This window comes from Oncorhynchus mykiss, chromosome 10, assembly GCF_057628025.1.
Source record: "Oncorhynchus mykiss isolate SJ-2025 chromosome 10, ASM5762802v1, whole genome shotgun sequence".
Classification (NCBI taxonomy): domain Eukaryota; kingdom Metazoa; phylum Chordata; class Actinopteri; order Salmoniformes; family Salmonidae; genus Oncorhynchus; species Oncorhynchus mykiss.
This window is the reverse complement of record NC_143031.1, coordinates 82675912-82678411: the sequence shown is the minus strand read 5'-3', so window position 1 is coordinate 82678411 and position 2500 is coordinate 82675912.

Here is a 2500-nt window from a genome sequence, read left to right as displayed (position 1 = left end):
ACTAGTCTAACTAAGAGACAACAGGTACCACTAGTCTAACTATGAGACAACAGGTACCAATAGTCTAACAATGAGACAACAGGTACCAATAGTCTAACTATGAGACAACAGGTACCAATAGTCTAACTATGAGACAACAGGTACCACTAGTCTAACTAAGAGACAACAGGTACCACTAGTCTAACTATGAGACAACAGGTACCAATAGTCTAACTATGAGACAACAGGTACCACTAGTCTAACAATGAGACAACAGGTACCAATAGTCTAACTATGAGACAACAGGTACCAATAGTCTAACTATGAGACAACAGGTATCACTAGTCTATGAGACAACAGGTACCACTAGTCTAACTAAGAGACAACAGGTACCACTAGTCTAACTAAGAGACAACAGGTACCACTAGTCTAACTATGAGACAACAGGTACCACTAGTCTAACTAAGAGACAACAGGTACCACTAGTCTAACAATGAGACAACAGGTACCAATAGTCTAACAATGAGACAACAGGTACCAATAGTCTAACAATGAGACAACAGGTACCACTAGTCTATGAGACAACAGGTACCACTAGTATATGAGACAACAGGTACCACTAGTCTAACTAAGAGACAACAGGTACCACTAGTCTAACTATGAGACAACAGGTACCACTAGTCTAACTAAGAGACAACAGGAACCACTAGTCTAACAATGAGACAACAGGTACCAATAGTCTAACTATGAGACAACAGGTACCAACAGTCTAACTATGAGACAACAGGTACCACTAGTCTATGAGGCAACAGGTACCACTAGTCTATGAGACAACAGGTACCACTAGTCTATGAGACAACAGGTACCACTAGTCTATGAGACAACAGGTACCACTAGTCTATGAGACAACAGGTACCAACAGTCTAACTATGAGACAACAGGTACCAACAGTCTAACTATGAGACAACAGGTACCACTAGTCTATGAGACAACAGGTACCACTAGTCTATGAGACAACAGGTACCACTAGTCTAACTATGAGACAACAGGTACCACTAGTCTATGAGACAACAGGTACCACTAGTCTAACTATGAGACAACAGGTACCACTAGTCTATGAGACAACAGGTAGCACTAGTCTATGAGACAACAGGTACCACTAGTCTATGAGACAACAGGTACCAACAGTCTAACTATGAGACAACAGGTACCACTAGTCTAACTATGAGACAACAGGTACCACTAGTCTAACTATGAGACAACAGGTACCACTAGTCTAACAATGAGACAACAGGTACCACTAGTCTATGAGACAACAGGTACCACTAGTCTAACTATGAGACAACAGGTACCACTAGTCTATGAGACAACAGGTACCACTAGTCTAACTAGTCTAACTAGTCTAACTATGAGACATTCACCCCCTATTGAAGATATTTGTTGAAAATACTGTTTTATGTTTTACATTAAATACTTTCTAAATGTTAAATACTGTGAGTCCCAGTGAGAATAATGGAGTTTTATGTTAAATACTGTGAGTCCCAATGAGAATAATGGAGTTTTATGTTAAATACTGTGAGTCCCAATGAGAATAATGGAGTTTTATGTTAAATACTGTGAGTCCCAATGAGAATAATGGAGTCTTATGTTAAATACTGTGAGTCCCAATGAGAATAATGGAGTTTTATGTTAAATACTGTGAGTCCCAATGAGAATAATGGAGTTTTATGTTAAATACTGTGAGTCCCAGTGAGAATAATGGAGTTTTATGTTAAATACTGTGAGTCCCAGTGAGAATAATGGAGTTTTATGTTAAATACTGTGAGTCCCAGTGAGAATAATGGAGTTTTATATTAAATATTGTGTGTCCCAGTGAGAATAATGGAGTTTTATGTTAAATATTGTGAGTCCCAGTGAGAATAATAGAGTTTTATTTTTAAATACTGTGTGTCCCAGTGAGAATAATGGAGTTTTATGTTAAATACTGTGTGTCCCAATGAGAATAATGGAGTTTTATGTTAAATACTGTGTGTCCCAATGAGAATAATGGAGTTTTATGTTAAATACTGTGTGTCCCAATGAGAATAATGGAGTTTTATGTTAAATACTGTGAGTCCCAGTGAGAATAATGGAGTTTTATGTTAAATACTGTGAGTCCCAGTGAGAATAATGGAGTTTTATATTAAATATTGTGTGTCCCAGTGAGAATAATGGAGTTTTATGTTAAATATTGTGAGTCCCAGTGAGAATAATAGAGTTTTATTTTTAAATACTGTGTGTCCCAGTGAGAATAATGGAGTTTTATGTTAAATACTGTGTGTCCCAATGAGAATAATGGAGTTTTATGTTAAATACTGTGTGTCCCAATGAGAATAATGGAGTTTTATGTTAAATACTGTGTGTCCCAATGAGAATAATGGAGTTTTATGTTAAATACTGTGAGTCCCAGTGAGAATAATGGAGTTTTATGTTAAATACTGTGTGTCCCAGTGAGAATAATGGAGTTTTATGTTAAATACTG